Source organism: Trichechus manatus, unplaced genomic scaffold (genome assembly GCF_000243295.1).
Source record: "Trichechus manatus latirostris isolate Lorelei unplaced genomic scaffold, TriManLat1.0 scaffold00011, whole genome shotgun sequence".
NCBI classification, from domain to species: domain Eukaryota; kingdom Metazoa; phylum Chordata; class Mammalia; order Sirenia; family Trichechidae; genus Trichechus; species Trichechus manatus.
In genome coordinates, this window is record NW_004443947.1 from 14,629,242 (window position 1) to 14,648,570 (window position 19,329).

A 19,329-nucleotide genomic window follows, 5' to 3' on the forward strand; every position below is an offset into this window, starting at 1 on the left:
CATACAATATTTGTCCTTTTGTGATTGACTTATTTCACTCAGCATAATGCCCTCCAGATTCATCCATGTTGTGAGATGCTTGGCAGATTCATCCTTGTTCTTTATTGTTGCATTGTGTGTATGTACCATAGTTTGTTTATCCATTCATCTGTTGATGGGCATCTAGGTTGTTTACATCGTTTTGCTATTGTGAACAGTGCTGCAATGAATATGGGCATGCATATGTTTATTCATGTGACAGCTCTTATTTCTCTAGGATGCATTCCTAGGAGTGGGATTGCAATTTCTAGGAGTGGGATTGCATTTTGTAGTGCTTTTTTTTTTTTTTGTGGTGCTGACGTTTTCTTTGTTCCTCTTACTCTCCTGTGCTGAATTCCTTTTGTTTGCAGATTTTTTTTTCATTTCTTTTGTTTTTGTAGATTTTGTTTTTACTGAGACTTTATGTTTTTCTTCTTTATTTTGATGAGTAGATTTGTTAACTTTCTTTGTGGTTAACTTGGAATTTACCTTTATCTTCCTAGATTTGAACCAGTCTATTATTACTTGGTATCGCCTTGCCTTCCTCTCCATTAGAAGTTTCTGTACCTATACTGTTTATTCCCTCTTTTATTGTTCTGATGCTGTTGTCATTTACAGATTAACATCTCTGGTTCCCTGCTGTAATTATTTTGGTTTTGCATAGTCCTTAGGAGTTCATTTCCTAGGTTGGTATCTGGCTAGTACAATCCTGTGTCCTAAATTCAGCCTGTGGTCTGATGTTGTGCATTCTCAGATTGAAGAACTCCCTTTCATAAGTCTTGTAAGTTTGGTTTGGTTTTTACATAGTCCCTTAATTTCTATTCATCTTGAAATGACCTAATTTCACCATCATATTTGAACCAGAGTTTTGCAGGATATATTATTCTTGGCTGCCAATTTTTTTCTTTCAAGGTTTTACATATGTCATCTCATTGCCTGCTTGCCTGCATGGTTTCTGCCAAATAATCCGAGCTTAGTTATTGTTTCTCCTCTGTATGTGACTTTTTGTTTTTCTTGAGCTGCTCTCAGGATTCTTTGTCTTTGGTTTTAGCGAGTGTGATTATGATATACCTTGGTGATTTTCTTTTGGGGTCTATCCTATATGGGATTCGTTGAGCTTCTTGGATGGTCAGCTTTTCATCTTTCATGACATTGGGGAAGTTTTCTGTCAGCAGTTCTTCAATGATCCTCTCTGTGTTTTCTGTTTTTTCCCTGTTCTGGAACTTCGATCACTCGCAGATTTTTGCTTATTATTGTATTCCACATAATTCTCAGGGTTTCTTCATTTTTCTTCCTTCTTTTTATGATTTTTCCTCAGAGTTGTATCCAAGTGTTTGTCTTCAATTTTGCTGATCCTATCTTCCATTGTTTCAAACCTGCTCCTCAGCCCTTTTATGACACTGCCCATTTCTGATATCTTGTTATCTTTTGGATTTCTAACTGTTGTTTTTGTATGATTTCTACTTGTGAATTTATTTTAGCATTTCGTTCCTGTATTATTTTCTTGAATTCTTGATGTTTTTTGTCTGTATCTTCCATGAATTTGTCTGCCTTTTCCATGAATTTGTCTATTTTTTCCTCATTTTTGTCTGCTTTCTCTTCATCTCTTGGATAATTCTGAATATAAGAGATTTGAATTCCCTATCAGTTAGGTCTAGTGCCATTTCTTCTACTGGAAGGTCAGCTGGTGTTTTATTTTGGACACCTACTGGAACCATCCTGTTCTGTTTTTGTAAATGTTTTGATATTGTCTGCTGTCTTCAGGGCATTCAGTGGTTATTTTCCTCGTTTATTGATTGTAGATTTGTTTCATCCTGCTTTTTTGTTTTATTTGGTTATGTCTGAGCAGGCAGGCTGTGCGTTCTTTGTTGTTCACTTGTGTGTGGGCACGATACTTTTCACCTCTTTCTCCAATGGGCAGGGTCAGTCAGTCAGGTATGGTACAGCAGGGCAGGTCCAGATGAAGGGGAGTTGCTGGGATGAGTTATTTGTGGCACGTACCAGGGCTGACAGTGCGGACTGGGAATCAGTGCAGGGCAGGTTCCAGTAGGCCATTCCTGTGCTGCTTAGGAGTGTGATGTTCAGCACACGGTGCAGGTAGGCAGGAAGGAGGGGGTGGATTGTGATGTGTGGAGCTAAGATGGGTATGGGAAAGAAGAGAGAGAGGAGAGAACGGGAGCCAAAAACATACATACAAATAAAAAAGAGCACTAAGGGAGCTTGCTGTTGGAGTGGAGAGATGAGAGACTGATAAATGGGGAAAAACAAAAATGAAAAAAGAAAGAAAAAGTGTAAAAAAAAAAGAATAAATCGAGAAACTGGAAATGAATAAAGACAAAAAAGGAGTAAGAGAGAGAAGAAAACAAAACAAAGAAACAAAGAAAACAAAAGCAAAAATAAAGAAAAAAGAAATGCCCCCAGGAATATCCCTGTGTGTCTGCACAGAGTAAGGGAGTAGCTTCCAAGCCACGTGGTACTGCCCGGTTAGAAGGGACTCCCAAGCTGAGAAAAGAAAGAGAAAAGAAACTAACCACAACAAAACAAATCAGAGCAAACATACAAAAAAGCCCCGGGGGTCCCAACAGCATGATGGCATGGGCCAGGCGGCATTTTCACAGTCTAGCGGTGTTTCACAGCCTTTCAGGAAGAAGTAAAGATGGCACACAGACCCAGGTATTTGAGAGAAAGGAGAGGGAGGTTGTGAGAGGTAAGGAAGAAATCTAAAGAAGTGGAAAAAAGCAACACCAGCAGCCAACAAAAGGCACTTAGGGAGCTGACCAGTAAAGGCAGGTGGAATCCAAGAGATACTGGGGTGAAGCTGGTGCTTCCTGGCCAAGAGACTGTGGCTGCAGGAAGCAGAGGAGGCTAAGTGGGGGTGAAGAAGGGTGGGGGTTGAGAAAGCTACATTGCTGGTTACCAGTTGTTCTGTCTCCTTCTGGAAGCTCCGTGAAGCTGCTTTCTCATACCCCCTGTTCGCTGATCTCCGATAGGAGTCCAAGATGGCAGATCTGTGCTGTGGTAGCTGATAGGAGACCTCTGCATGTATCTCTCCTAAGTCTCTGTTCTTGGTCAGTTTCTTATTCCATTCGGTGCTTGGCTGAGTTCTTTATCTCTTCATTTGATGCTTAGGGTTTCAGAATTGACGTGTGACTCTGTTTGACTTAGTTTTTTTTGATCTTTGCTGCAGAGAGACGGTGTGCTGCTTCTGATTATAGCGCCATGTTGCCCGGAAGTCCTCTTTCTTTCTTTTCTTGAAGAGCACATGGTGGGGCAAAAGGAGGAGGGGCAGACTCATGTAGCCATAAAGACAACTGGAGTCATAGTTCCTGAGTTCACATTCTCCCCCCACTTATTGCTGTTGCTATAACCTAGGCAAACTACTTCCTCTCTTGAAGCCTCAGATTTCTCGTAATTTGCACATGGGAATACAGTAGTGTGTTTTCTATGTATAAAGAGGGTTATTAGAAGGAGTAAATCACACAACACAGGTAGATCAAGTCTAACACAGTGTCCGGCATATGTCACATTACTCAGTCAATGTTGTTGTTGTTGTTAGGTGCCATCGACCCTATGTACAACAGAACAAAGTACTGCCCAGTCCTGCCCCATCCTCAAAATCGTTGCTATGTTTGACCCCATTGTTGCAGGAACTGTGTCAATCCATCTCATTGATGGTCTCCTCTTTTTTTGCTGACCCTATACTTTACCAAGCATGATGTCCTTTTCCAGGGACTGGTCCCTCCTAATAACTGTCCACAGTATGGGAGCCAAGGTCTCATCATCCTGACTTCTAAGGAGCATTCTGGCTATATTTCTTCCAAGACAGATTTGTTCATTCTTCTGGAAGTCCATGGTATATTCAGTATTCTTTGCCAACACCATAATCCAAAGGCATCAATTTTTTTTGGTCTTCCTTATTTATTGCCCAGCTTTTGCATGCGTATGAGGTGATTGAAAATCAGTGTACTTTCATTATTATGTCAGATAGAAAGATGTTTTCAATATAGTGTCTTCATTTATTAAAATCCACACTGAGAGCCCCAAAATTTCTGTCCCTGACTCAAATTGTGAGAAATATACTTAGAAAACATGAAGTTAAACAACATAAGTGCAGTGTGTTTCCTGTAAGTCTTCTGAAATATTTCAGTTTCCAAGAATGCATCATAAACTTCGAAAGGAGAGAAAAGATATGTAGTGTTTCCCAAATATACTCAAAATTCCTTTTTAATGGAGTGACACGTATACCACAGAACAAACTTTTAAAATTCTGGTTCCCACCTTTTATCTGTAACTTTGCAGTTGCATGTCCCAACTTGAATCTCTTACCTCTTTGGTAGATGTGTCCCAGTGCTGTCAGAGTTATCTCCAAAACCATAGTCCTTGTTCTTATTTCCCTCGAATTTAAAACTTTCAGCTGCTATCCCTGATTCCTTAAGAAATTCTAAACTCTTTAGAATCGTATTCATTGGCCTTGATAATCTGATTTTAAACTTCTCACCTCTTTTTCAAGTATACTGACAGCCCTTAGAAACACCAAGAGTTCGTGGTTTCTTACCCTATTTTCTAAGCCTATAATGAATCCAAACTACTTTTCTATCTGACAGAAACCTACTCAGTTCTCAAGAAACAACATATGTGTCAATACCTCTGGGAAGATTTCCCAGAACATTTTTCTTTGAATATAGAACTTCTGAACTTCTATAACATTTTCTCATAAGTTAACTATTTACCAATTTATCAACTAGCAATTCATCAATTTATCAAAGAGAATTATTAATATAAGTTGTGTCCGCCTCCATTTTTCCTGTACTCACAGCTTCAGGAGGAAATTAAGTGTATCTTATTCAGCTTTTTATCTTCAATGCCTAACATAAAGTCTGGTAACTGGTATCAGCTCAGAAATTTGGTTTTGAAAAACTATAAACACTGGGGAGAAAAATCAAAGCAGAGGCCCTACTGTTGTGGGTTAGAAGTAATACTTCCATATATGGAGGCAAGAAAGTTACTATTATTGCTCTAATAAAACATAGATCTGCTTCCAGGCAGGTGTCTACAGGTGTGCTTACCTGCAAATAGAGAGTGAAAATTAACCAAATTATGTCAGTTTTTCCTAAATCCAAAATGTATTTCTTAGTTCCTGATTGGCAGAAGAAGTGGGACTGTCAAAGGTGACTTGAATCATGGGCATACTCTTAGTTTATGTCTATTGGAAAAATGTGCATATAATCTATGTTTGTGCATTTCATAACCAGTTTTTGCATGTAACAATTGCTATGGATTAATGTACTCACAAACGGAAGGGCAAAAGAATATACTATTCAATTTGAAGCAAGAAGTTATTTTTCCTGTTGCAGTAAGCATAAACCTTCCCTAATAAACCTTGCAACACAGAAGTACAAAGTGGGTATTTTTTTCTGAAGGGACAACTAGGTTAAAACTGTTTTGAAATTGACTGGGCCTTCTGGAGCTTCCACCACAATCAGGAAGAATATAAAGATTGTTTGATTTAAGTGGAAGGGGAAAAATGAATTCTGTCTAGCAGTCAAATGTAAAAATATTGAATACAAAATTGACATGAATGCTAGCATTTGGCATTCTAAAGACCAAACAAATTTCACTCCAAAGCATTTAAATATGACTTCATCTGAATTCCAATTCTTCCTTAAAATAGAAATAGAAACACATTAGTAACAATTATGTGTGTCTAGAAATTTTGGTAAATGAAAATAATCCAGATAAGGGAGAAAAAAGAAGAGCCCGATGTTAGGAACCATGTATATTTACAAGGATTCATAAGTTCATATATTAATTCTAAGATTCTTTAGACTGAAGGACAAGCTGACCTACCTTGCTGAAGCTTTGATTTAATACAAATAAATCTAACAGATTTGATAGACTTTTGATAGAGATATCTTACAGCAGTGCTTCCCAAACTTTTGCTTTTTAATTGTGGAAAAATATATATAACATTTGCCAATCAGCAGTTTTTACATGTACAATTCAGTGACATTGTTATATTCCTCATGCTGTGCATCCGTCACCATTATCCTTCTCCCAATTATTCGACCACCATTAACAGAAACTCAGTGTCCCCTAAGCATTGACTCCCCTTTTCCCCCTCTCTCCCATCCCTGGTAACCACTAATGAAATTTGGTCTCTATACATTTGCCTATTTCATATAAGTGGGATCGTACAATGTTTGTTCTACTGTGACCGACTTCTTTCATTTAGCATAACGTTTCAAGGTTCATTCACATTGTAGTACGTTCAATATTTTTATGTCATTTTGTAGGACAAATTGGGATGAAGTGGAGGGGATGCTCTTGGTTGGAGAAGACAAGCCTGGCAACTGTATCTTCCGTAACTTCCCACCCTGCTCATTGCAATCTACTCCTAATGACATTCACACTCATTTCAGCCTCCGTGCCTCTGTGCTTACAGTTCCCTCTGAATGGAACACTGCTCCCCAAACTTCACACTGGCTTGGTCCTATCCTTCATCTCTCTTTATCCCTTGCTGGATTTTTCTTTACATAACTTATGATTCCCTGATCTTATACCCTTATTTATTTCATTATTTTTGCTTATGTCCTCTACTATACTGTAAGTTCATAAGAACAAAGGTTTTTCCCTCCTTTACTCCCCATTCTCTCCTAGCACTTAGAAGAGTAAGAACAGAAACACTTATTGGGTGAAAATATAAACAAATAACTTTATCTTGGGTCAAAGAGTTGCTGTTTGCCTTCTTTGGGGCACTTTGACAGGAAAATATTTTTGCATGCTAACCTCCTTTGTGTTTATTTCCCTGTGCTAGTTTCAGTAGATCACCACCCGTCTGTCAGCTTGCCGTACTTGGTGGCTTGCATGTTCCCATGATGCTGGAAACTGTGCCACCAGTATTTCAAATACCAGCAAAGTCATTCATGGTGGACAGGTTTCAGCAGAGCTTCCAGACTAACACAGGTGAAAAAGAAAGGCCCGGAAATATATTTCCAGAAATTAGCCAATAAAAACCCTATGGATCACAACAAAATATTGTCCAATATAGTGCTAGAAGATGGTCCTCCTATGTTGGAAGTCACTCAAAATATACAGTGGGCCCAAAAATGGACTTAAGCATAGAAATGATTGTGAAGATGGTGCAGGACTGGGCACTGTTTTGTTCTGTTGTATTTGGGGTCGTCATGAGTCAGAGTCAACTTGATGGTAACTAACAACATTTTCAGTAGAAATAGAGCATCTAGTGCCCTGTGGAAGATTTCCCTAGATCACAGAGAACAAACTAAGATAACTAATAACTTTTGAAATTCAAAAAACCAAAGTTATAGAATAAAAAATAAATTTGGAATACTACCTTGTGAGCAAGTCTTGTACCTCTCATCCTCAGTCCACATCAAGTTTAAGAAAGAGGATAAAAAATTCCCAGACTGGGGTGGGATAGCTAAAAAGTTAAATATTGAGGAAAGCTGGGTATGATAGAAGCAACAAATAATTTTGGGTGTAGAAAGCATACAGAACTTGCATTTCATTTCTCCCTGAAGTACCCAGGGAAGTAGAAATGTCCCAGAGTCCCCTCTTACCCCAGAATTTTGTGAGAACAGGGAAACTGACATAGGGGTGCAGCTTATCTAAGAATATGGTGTCTGAAACACCTATATTTGGTTTTTCATGGCTACAGATTGACATAGGAAAACATCCAAAAGATTCTCATGCTCTGAGAGACAGATAACAGATGGGTAGAAAAGGTCATACACTTGAAGGGGACTTTCTGTTAGCATGACCTATGTGTACCAACAGTAGGAGGCCAGTTGGTTAACTTGGATGTCTCTGTAGGTGCCAGAGGAAGTAGTAGCATTGGCTAGGTACTAACACAGAACTCTGTTACTAAAGAAAGGCACTTGAGCTTAAATACAAACTGGGGAGAAAGAGGCTTCCCCATGAATTCTGTGAGACAAGGCCGACTGACAAGGTTTACTCTCAATTATCTGAGTAAAAATTCACCACTAGAGTATAGGTTGATGCACTTGGTTGCTAATTGAAAGGTTGGAGATTCGAGTCTACCCAGAAGCACCTCAGAAGAAAGACCTAGGGATATACTTCTGAAAAGTCAGTCATTTTGAAAACGATACGGAGGCCAGTTCTTCTCTGACACGCATGGAGTCGCCATGAGTCAGAATTGACTTAAGAGTAACTGGTTTTTATAGTATAGGTAGTTTCAGTTCCAGTAGTAAGAGTGTAGATTGTATTGGACGAACTCTCTCACAGATACAAACTATAAACTTACTGAGAGCAATCAAAAGCAGGCTGAACCTGGAGGGGATTTATCTTTGAAAGGTGGGAACCACTCAAGAAGCAATTGGGTGAGTTTTATCTACACTGAAGGCAGTCTTCAGTGCATGAGCTACAAGGCTGCTAAAACTTAAACAGAAAATTGTCGTCTTAGAGGCTTGGGTGTTAAAAGAAGGACTCTGTGGCTGCTAGAAAGGATAGAAATGGAAAAGGGGATCCCAGAAGGACAGACTCTTAGAATGGGAGGCCCTAAACCTAACTTTAAACTCCAGTCAAATACTAACTGACCCCTGCTGTGCATACGCACAGGTGATACTGCAGAAAGCCCAGTGGAAATCAAAAGCTAGAATGCCAAGAAAGCGAAGCAGATATTTTACCAAAGAGGAGACAGAGGTTGGATTCCATTTAATCAGAAGGGTTGAGTAAGCACACTGGACTTTCTACTATAACCACAGAACAACCAGGGACTTTAAAAATGAAGACAAACTTTATTTTTATGTTCAAGAAAGGAATAAGACATACTCTGCACACAGTAAACATGAGAAAGCTGGTATGGCTATGCTACATGAGATACTCAAAGCAAGGAGTATTACTAGAGATGATGAATGTCATTTCACAACAACAAAATGATCAATTCATCAAAAAGACAAAACAATCATAAATATGCAAGCACCTAATAACAGAATTTCCAAATACACAAAGCAAAATCAAACAGAATTAAAAGTAGAAACAGACAAATCCACAAACCTTATTGGAGATTTAAATACTACTCTCTCAATCTTAAATGTGATAAAATAAATAGGTGAAAAGTCAATAAGGATACAGAAGACTTGAAGAATCTTATAAAGCAACTTGAACTAATTGTCATTTATAGACCCTTGCACCCGACAACTGGAGAAAACTGATTATTTTCAACACATAGAAAGTTCACAAATATGTGCCATATGCTGGCCATAAGTCAAGTATCAGTGAATTTCAAAAGTTAAAATCCATAATCATAACAGAATTAAATAAGAAATCGGTAATATCAAGATGGAGCACTGGTGGTGCAGTGGTTAAGAACTACGGCTGCTAACCAAAAGGTTGGCAGTTTGGATCCACCAGCCACTTCTAGAAAATTTTCCCAAAACTTAAAAACTAATCAAAACACTTCTAAATAATTATGGGTCAAAAAAAATATGATCCAAGTATTATAAGAAAATATTTCGAAGTGAATGAAAATGAAAATAAAACATCAAAATTTGTAGGATATACCCAAAGAGTATGGCCCCTGGACACCCTTATAGCTCAGTAATGAAGTCACTCCTGAGGTTCACCCTTCAGCCAAAGATTAGATAGGCCCATAAAACAAACAATACTAAATGAGCACACTAGCCCAGGGGTAAGGAGAAGAAGGCAGGAAGGGACCAGAAAGCTGGTAATGGGACACACAAGGTCGAGAAGAGGAGAGTGTTCACATGTTATGGCGTTGGCAACCAATATCACAAAACAATATCTGTACTAACTGTTTATTGAGAAATGAATTTGCTCTGTAAACCTTCATCTAAAGTACAAAAAAAAAAAAAAAAAATTGTAGGTTACAGCTAAAGTATTGCTTAAAGGGATACTTAAATAGCTTTAAATTCTTATAAAGAAAAAGGTTTAAAATCTATGAAGTAAATTTCTCTTAGTAATAAAATAATATAAAGTTAAATGCAAATAAGTCCAAAGCGAAATAATAAACATAAGAGAAAAAACCAATGAATTAGAAAACACAAAATAGAAAAAATTATCAAAATCAAATATATATATTTTTAAAATAATAAACTCCTACAAAAGCTATTCAAGAATAAAAGAAACACAACATATCAATATCGGAAATAAAAGATTTATAACAAATTGTATAGATACGAGAAAGGAATATTATATTATGAACAAGTTTGTGCCATTAAATCAGATAATCTACATGAAATGGACAAATTCTTTGAAAAATATAACCTACCAAGACTGACAAAAGGAGAAATAGTCCAAAGGATACTAAATAAACTGAATTTGCAATTAAGAAAGAAATCTTTCCCAAAAGAACATGGTGTGACTATGAATTTATCAAATACTTAAATAAGAAAAACAAAATACCAATCTTATATAGACACATTTTATGAGGCCATTATATCTTCATACCAACACCTGACAAATATATTATGAATAAAGGAAATTAGAGATAAAAAATCCCACATGAACATAGACACAAAAATCCTTAAAAAAATACTAGCATGTAGAATCTAAAAATATATAAAATGATAATACATCCTCACCAAGTGGAGTTTATCTCAGAAATGCAAGCTTTGTTTATCATTGAAACATCAATCCATATGATTTGCCATATTAATAAAGGAGAAATCAATCCACCCAATCAAGTAGAAGGCAAGGTTGTCCACTCTCATGACTTCTATTCAATATTGAGGCCCTAGCCAGTGCAATAAGGCAAGAAAAGGGAAATAAAGGCATAAATATTAGAAGTAAAATAAATAAATAAACAAAACCGGGGTTGTTCATAGATAACATGATTATTTTTATACAAAATTCTAAGGAATTCTATAAACGAATCAATAGAACTAAGAGAACAAATTTAGCATGGTCACAAGATAAGAGATTAATACACAAAAATCAATTGTAATTCTATGTACTATCAGCAAACAATTGAAAAATAGGATTAAAAATGAATCAATACCACTTACAATGTCATCAAACAAAGAGATTTGAGTAAGAAGTCTGTTCATAAGTTGGTCCACAGAGGCAAAACCTGAAAGCAACCCAAATGCTCATAATTAGGAGAATAGAGCAATTAAATTATGATATATTCATACAACTGTATTCAAGAGGAAAGACTTGAAGTGACACATCCAATGACATGGATGAATCTCAAAAACATTGTGTAAAGTGACAGGAGCCAGATAAAAGTACTACATGCAGTATGATTCCATCAACATGAAGTTCAACAACATATTTGTGATATAAAGGGTAATAGAAATCACATCAGTAGTTGTCTATGGGAGATGAGGATTGACTTAAAGGAAGCACTAGAGAACTCCCTGAATGATGGAAAAGTTCTGTCTTGACTGGGGTGGCCGTTACCCAAATGTTTGATTTTATCAAAATGTATCTGATCATACACTTATGATCTCTAAATTTCATGGTATGTAAGTTTTAGCTAAATTAAAAAAAAAAAAATTCTGACACCATATGATGAAATAGGTTAAGAGAAAAAATGAAGTTCAGCTGCAGAAAAATAAAATTAGGCATTTGCACACCTTTGTACTCTTTGTCCACATGCACAAATATACTTGAACATTTTTGCAACTATTAACATTATCCAAATAAAGTAACCATTTTTAAGTATAAGAGAGAAAAACACACCAATGATAATTTCTGGGATATGTAAAATTAATGTTTTTTATTTTTTTATTTTTTCTTGTCACTTAATAAAATAAGTTGTATTTAAAGTTTTCCTATGTTTTATCAAATTCTGTTCATCTCATAAACAACATTTTAAATACAGAGAGCTGTAAATGAACAACATTGATTTTACATGCTGTTAGCCAGCCTTTATACCAGCTGATATTTAACATTTGTAATTGAAAGTATAAAAAAACTACTGCATTAAAAAATATGTTACAGAAAGAGATTTTTAAAAATATGGAAACATGACAGAGCCATATTGTTCATTTACAAATTAAAGACGATACAATATTCACACTTTCTGTTTTAGAAAAGTTAAAAAATGTTATTGCTTAAAATATTAAAATATGAATGGAATATGATTATGAATCAGGCCCATTTTCTTCAGAAGTGTTGGCTCTAACAAAGTTATCAGATATTTTATTTTGCAAAGGCATTATTTCAAACTGCATTTAATAATAATGAAATAGGATCACATCTTAGTTTTTAATTTGAAAGAAAGCAATTCATATTTCACATTGCTGCCTCTCTTCTCTGGGCACCTTCAAGACAGGGTTATGTACTTTTCTGTCTGATGGGTGTTTCCCTCTGCCTTACAACCCTATACCCCTACCAGAAACAGAGGGAAGGAGTACTCTCCATGATCCCGTTTCATATTTCCCTGGATGACTAAGGCATTCTTGCTCTACCTTTTTGTATTTTATATTAATACTCCTACCATTTGTTTACAAGAGGCCTTACAAACTCAAAGGCCCATAGAACAATATACTAGTTACCAGCTGCTGGTGAGTCAATTCTGACTCATGGTGACCCCATGTGTGTCAGAGAAGAACTTTTCTCCACAGGGTTTTTAATGGCTGATTTTTGGAAGTAGATCACCAGGTCTTTCTTCCAAGGGACCTGTGTGTGGACTCAAACCTCCAAGCTGTCAGTTAGCAGCAGAGCTCATTAACCTTTGGCACCACCCAGGGACTCCTGTAGGGCCATGTAGCTCACATAAATAAGTGAAATGGGCTGGGTATAAACTACAGAGACTAGTGGTGAGGTTGGTGACCTGAGTACACACAGTCTCTCCAGAGGCAGCAGCAACCCAGCTCGGCACAACACTTCCAGAACGTCTGCATTTTGAAAAGAGGCAGAATGTCCGTATTTTTTTAATGCAAAATCTTCACTTTATACATAACAATTCAAAAAAATTTAGATGGTTTGCAAGCCAAAGAGAACTTACCTTCTGCTCCAATGTAATCTGCAGAATATCGGTTTAAAACACATGATTTAAAAATACTTTTCTTGATTCATCTTACTGTGCAGTACATTAAGTGAGTTTTTTTTTTGTTTTTAATCACTCTCATTTACAAAAATGAGTTCAGTTAATCATACAATCATAACTAAGTCTTGTAGTCAGATTTTCTGTTTCCCAATCCAGTTCCCTTTTCTTTAAATCATTTTACTAGGCAACCAGTCTTCCAAAAATGGTGACCAAAAAAGTAAGCTCACGTTGAGAAGTAAAGGCAGTTCTAGGCAAAATTTGTACTCTTTTTCTGCCCTTTTGTCTTTGGGCTCCATCTGCCTCTAGCCATTAATGTCACTATTTCCGCCACGTATTCATTTTGCCCCAGATGCCATGATTCAGGAATAGAATGGTGAACAAAGTTCCTTTAAGAACTAAGGCATTTATTGCTACTGGGAATGACTTACATTTTGAAATGAAATACTAAGGAAAGCTAAATACTTAACTGAGTTGCATAATGTTTAGTTATTTGGTGGTTCCAGTTCACCAAGAGGCATCTCAGAAGAAAGCCCTGGTGATCCACTTCCGAAAAATCAGCCACTGAAAACACTATGGAGCAAAGTTCTACTCTGACACACATAGGGTTGCCATGTGTCAAAACTGACTCAGCAGCTACTGGTACTGGTTCCAGTCAGGTGGGAAGCTAGATTTGACATAGAGGTTCATAACCAAAATATCAATATTGTACTACATTAGTGGCTACTAATGAATACATTCTCTTCTTGGATTGAATGATGCTTGAAAAATTTGAGACAGAGAGATTTTAAGGAGTCATCTAAAGGTACTTGGTGCTTTCCTTCTGTATAACCTTTAAAACTAAAGTAGACTTGAGACAACTGTAGATAATTTTATGTAATGGCTCATTTGTTGCATCAATTCCAAAGTATAAATGGTACAGTAACCTTAACAAATAGCTTATTAGTATCTGACCTCTTTTTAATTGTTTTAATTTAGGGGATGCTCTGAAATTTCTGAGATATTCAATATGCCAGGAAAAATAGGTACTTAGCACAGTTCACTGCTAACCACTGCTACTAAAAAGATGAGTAATTCTGCATTTTTTACTTAGGTGGAAATTTTGGTTTATGATTTCAGGTAAATTTCAGTGATACCCAATCCAACTCTTAGGAAATCTGTCTATTTTGCTTCCTCTTCTCCTATGATGTAACTATGTACGAGACACTACAATGCAAGTGTTCTTCTTCTTGTACATATGCCCGTGTGACTAATCGTATGGTGTGTTATAGTTGTCCAGTGAAGCACATCTGTCTTTCTCTGGGATGTGACAAACAGACACAAGTCCATCAAAAGATCTGGCTTTTTAAAAGCTTTCAACAAAAGGTATCACAAGGTTGACATGCATCTTGAGGTAACTGGTGAAACATCACATTATCAAGTCCGGGCATATTCTCACCATGATTCCCACAGTAATTTCAGATGTAATCTAAAATCAATGTGACTGGGCTTTGTAGGCATTACTTACAAATGATAATGGTGAGACATTATGTCTGAGATATGCGTACACTTACTTAGATCAGATAGACAGATGGACGGACAGACAGACATACCGATAGTAGAATGATTGATAGTATTTTCCTATTTGCACTTAAGTGGAAATAGTAAACACAACCACGTAAAAGACAGAGGAGAGTATAAGGAAGGGCAGTAGTTCACTCTGAGCACTAAAAAGAATGATACATGTCAATGTTTATATTTTCAGCAATTTAATCACCTACAGAAGCCATAATTGCTACATTAATTATTTCCTGAAGATGACATTCTTGGCTTGATGAAAATATGCAGCTACCAAGGACAAGCATTCTTTTCTTCCACCAAGGGGACTGAAAGAAAACAAAGCCATTCTACCAAGGAGAAATGTGACTCAGGCCAGCCTCAAAAGCAATCATTTGTCCATTTAAAAAAAAAAAAAATTGTCAACACAGGAAAGGAATGATTCTCTTCTCTATCTCTCTGAAATTCACGACCTTAGCAAGGCCTGAACCTATCAGAATAGAGACAAACAAAAAAAGTAAGTAATATCGTCCTAAAAGAAACCACCTCTTGAAAGTCCAAATTCTCTATCAATCAGAAATTTCCTAGCTAACGCAGTTGAGACAGACTGGATATTTCAAATCACTTCCATACCCTTAAAATTATTTTTGCCATATTATAATTTTCTGTATGTTGTTATTGTTTGCTGTTGAGTCAATTCTGACTCATAGCAATTCTGTATGACAGAGTAGAACTGTCCTGTAGGATTTCCAGGTTGTAACCCTTACAGGAGAAGATGTTCAGGTCTTTTCCTCCATGGAGCAATTGGTAGGTTACCACTGTCTCCCTTTTCGTGCTTAACCAATGTGTCACCAGGGCTTATTTGTTTCTGTATAATCTGTACTAATTACTGCCACTTTTAGAGCAAATTATGTTTTCTTACACTTTGTTAAAGGGTATTTCGTATAGTAAGTGCTTAATGAATATTCATTCTCTCCCTCTTTCCCAAGAGATAACCACAATATATGTAGGAGGGAATGATAAGTCATGTTTCTTCTCTTTGATTTATCTATTTTTTAGTTCAAATGTTTAAAATCAATTCAAGAATATTTTCTCTAAGTTTAATACAACCCAGCAATAACTGAAATTATTAGGAGTCAATTACTCAACACTTCTCAAGTACCTACTCTCTGCCTGAAACCAAACTCACTGCCATCGAGTTGATTCTGACTTATCGCAATCCTGGAGGACAGAGTAGAACTGCCCTCTAGGGTTTCCAAGGAGTGGCTGATGGATTTGAACTGCCGGCCTTTTGGTTAGCAGCTGAACTCTTAACCAGTGTGTCACCAGGGCTCCACACTTTGCTAGGTAACAAGAAGTGTTGCTGTTGTTTGGTGCCCTCAAGTAAATTCCCACTCATAGTGACTCCAAGTGACAGAGTAGAAGAGCCCCACATAGCCTTTTTTGTTGCCATAAGCTAGAAAATATGTAAATTATTTTATTTCTAAATAATAGATATCTCTATGAAACAAAGACATAAAATGTTTCAGCTCAAGAACTAACAGAAAAAGATAATTTCTTTTATCATTGTAGTTTAAGTAAAAGTTTACATTTCAAGTTAGTCTCTTACACAAAAATTTATACATACATTGTTATGTGACCCTAATTGCTCTCCCTATACTGTGACAGCACACTCCTCCTTTCCACCCCTGATTTTCCACGTCCATTCAACCAGCTGCTGACCCTCTCTGCATTCTCTTCTCACCTCTGGACAGAAACTGTCCATTTAGTCTCATGTATCTACTTGTGCTAAGAAGCACACTCTTCATGAGTATTATCTTATGTCCCACAGTCCAGTCCAATCTTTGTCTGAAGAGTTGGCCTCAGAAATTGTTTTAGTTCTGGGCTGATAGAGAGTCCGGGGGCTGTGTTTCCAGGGTTCCTCCGGTCTCAGTCAGACCATTAAGTCTGGTCTTTTTATTAGAATTTGAATTCTGCACCCCACCTTTCTCCTGCTCCGTCAGGGACTCTCTGCTGTGTTCCCTGTCAGGGTGGTCATTGGTGGTAGCCAGGCACCATCTAGTTCTTCTGGTCTCAGGTGGATGAAGTCTCTGGTTTATGTCGCCCTTTCTGTCTCTTGGGTTAATACTTTCCTTATGTCTTTGGTGTTCTTCATTCTCCTTTACTCCAGGTGGTTGGGACCAACTGATGCATCTTAGATGGCCACGTGCAAGCTTTTAAGACCCCAGACACCACTCACCAAAGTAGGATGCAGAACATTTTCTTAATAAATTTTGTTATTCCAATTGACCTAGATGTCCCCTGAACGCTTGGTCCCCAGACCCCACCCCTGTCCCCCAAAGTGTTTGATTGTATTCAGGAAACTTCTTAGCTTTGGTTTAGTCCCATTGTGCTGACTTCCCCTGTAACCATATAGCTTTTTAGGCCATACCATATTTTAATGCAAATAGTGAGTGCCTTCTACGTTTGCTTGCCAACCTCACCCTCCTTCCAAAAGGTATTTTCATAAGCATGCTATGCTAAATCCTTTTTTTTTTTTTTTTTTTTTTTTACAGCAACGTGTAAGAAGGTGCTCCTTATTTGTGTAAAAACACGTAGTCTTTACAGGAGCAGATATCCAGGTCTTTCTCCTGCAGAGTTGCTGGGTAGGTTTGGACCTTTTTAGTTAGCAGTGGAGCACTTACCTATTGCACCACCAGATACATTAAATGTGTCTCTTAAGTAATTTTCAATCTAGTTAGAAAGATAAAAATCAATAGACAGCAAAGGAGAAGATGTAACATAATAAAAGTAATGGCTGAATTTGAATGGTGCCAGAAATGTATAGCTGGAATATGTCAATTACCAAAACAAATTAATGGACTACTTTACTTTTCACTGTTCTAACAATTATTTGTTTTTGTTTTTGTTTTTTTTTTTTTTAACTAGGGTTTTGGCACTTGTTAACCTTACTGAGGGGGAAAAAAAAGATCTAAAGGCATTTGAGTGAAAGACTAGATTCGTTGGATTGCCTGGGGAATGAAGGCAAATAGATTTTCTTCTTAATTTTTTCCATGAATTATAGTTTAGAATAGAGGGAAAAGTTTTTCTTTTTCTTTCATATGATGCTATTGAAAATATTGCATGAGTGATTTTGTTGACTCCTTTTCCTAAGATCGGTTTTACGGAAAATACATATACAAATTCTGGAAAATCATTGTGGTCTGAAATAACCAGGCTTATAGGGAAACTGGGGTTGGGTTGGGCAGGCTTTTCAAAACATTGTAACCATAGTACTAACAAAAATAAGCATGCAAAAGTTGAACAAAGAAAGAGGAAGACTGAAGAAAAATTGACACATTTGAACGGTGGTATTGGCAAAGAATATTGAATATACTACAGACTACCAGAAAAATGATCAAATGGATTTTGGAGGAAGTAAAATCGGAATGCTTCCTAGAAGAAAGGATGGTGAAACTTCATCTTGCTTACTTTGGACATGCCAGCAGAAGAGACCAATCACCAGAAAAGGACATTATGTTTGATGGAGGGTCAGAGCAACATGGGAAACCCCTCCATGAGGTGGATGGACACAAGGGCTGCAACAAGGGGATCAAACATACTAACAGTTGTGAGGATGGCACAAGACCAGGCAATGTTCTGTTCTGTTAATTATAAGGTCACCATGAGTCAGAGCTGATTCATGGCAACTAACAACAACAAAAATAATAATAAAATTTATTTAAAATATTGCAATGTTAAAAAGATACATTAAATTCTTAAACCTTAACACCTTAACAACTACTATTATAAAGAAATTTACTTAATATATATATATATAAACCCATTGCCATCAAGTCGATTCTGACTCATAGCTACCCTATAGGACAGAGCAGAACTGCCCCACGGGGTTTCCAAGGAGCAGCTAGTGGATTTGAACTGACAACTTCTTGGTTAGCAACCGAGCTCTTAACCACTGAGCAATCAGGTCTCCAAGATACATGTATGTATAGCATGCAAAAGCTAGACGATGAATAAAGAAGACCGAAGAAGAATTGAGTCTTTGAATTATGGTGTTGGTGAAGAATATTGAATGGACTGCCAGAAGAACAAACAAATCTGTATTGGAAGAAGTACAACCAGAATGCTCCTTAGAAGTAAGGATGGCTAGACTGCATCTCACATACTTTGGACATGTTATCAGGAGGTACCAATCCCTGGAGAAGGACATCATGCTTGGTAAAGTAGAGGGTCAGTGACAAAGAAGAAGATTCTCAACAAGATGTATTGACACAGTGGCTGCAACGATAAGTGCAAACACTCAACGATTGTGAGGATGGTGCAGGACCAGGCACTGTTTCATTCTGTTGTGTGTAGGGTCACTATGAGTCAGAACCGACTCGACAACACCTAAACAACATATATATATATATATATATATACATATATACATATAGAGGGTGATTTAATGAAAAGGGGCATAAGGAAGAGTTGGAGCTTCTAATTCTGAAGACAAAATGAAAATGCACAAAGATGGGGAAAAAGCACATTAAGCACTTATAAGATAGCGCCTATGGGCAAGCTGGGCCAAGAGGAAGTACGGACACTCTGGATAATCAATTCCTCTTCTCCTCCCTGTGTTCAGCTTTGTTAGTATACTTTGCATTCAGCTGCTGTCACTTGGTGGTAAAAATGAATAACTTGCTGGAAAAATTATTTATGGACCTCTGTGACTTCCACATTAAGATGGCAGCATTCTCCAATTTGCTAATCATTTATGAGTCAATTCACATTACAGAAAC